The sequence below is a fragment of the Brassica oleracea genome, chromosome C9, assembly GCF_000695525.1.
Source record: "Brassica oleracea var. oleracea cultivar TO1000 chromosome C9, BOL, whole genome shotgun sequence".
NCBI classification, from domain to species: Eukaryota; Viridiplantae; Streptophyta; class Magnoliopsida; order Brassicales; family Brassicaceae; genus Brassica; species Brassica oleracea.
In genome coordinates, this window is record NC_027756.1 from 49,585,827 (window position 1) to 49,586,229 (window position 403).

Sequence of the window (403 nt, forward strand, 5' to 3'; positions counted from 1 at the left end):
TTAGTTCTCTGTGGTGGAGCAATTAGTACATAGACAACACATCCAAATATCTTATGATGGGGTATGTCTGGCTCTTGACCCGTTAATAATTGTGATAGGTGATATCTATGTTCACTAAATGGCCTAATGCGTATTAACTTAGGTGCATATAAATTTCGTGTGGCCCAAGCTGTGAATGAGAGTTTTGACCTCATAAGTTATGGTCTATCAATCAGCTATTTGCGTTTCAAAAGATTTCGGCCAAACCGTTCTTGGTATGGACATGTATCACAGAATTGTCCACACTTACCCCCATGGACATACCATAATCATTTAAACGCTTGGGACATGTATTCACCAGTATTATCTAGACATATAGTCTTTATTATGAAAAAGGGGCTCGTAGCCGTTTTACTGGTGATGG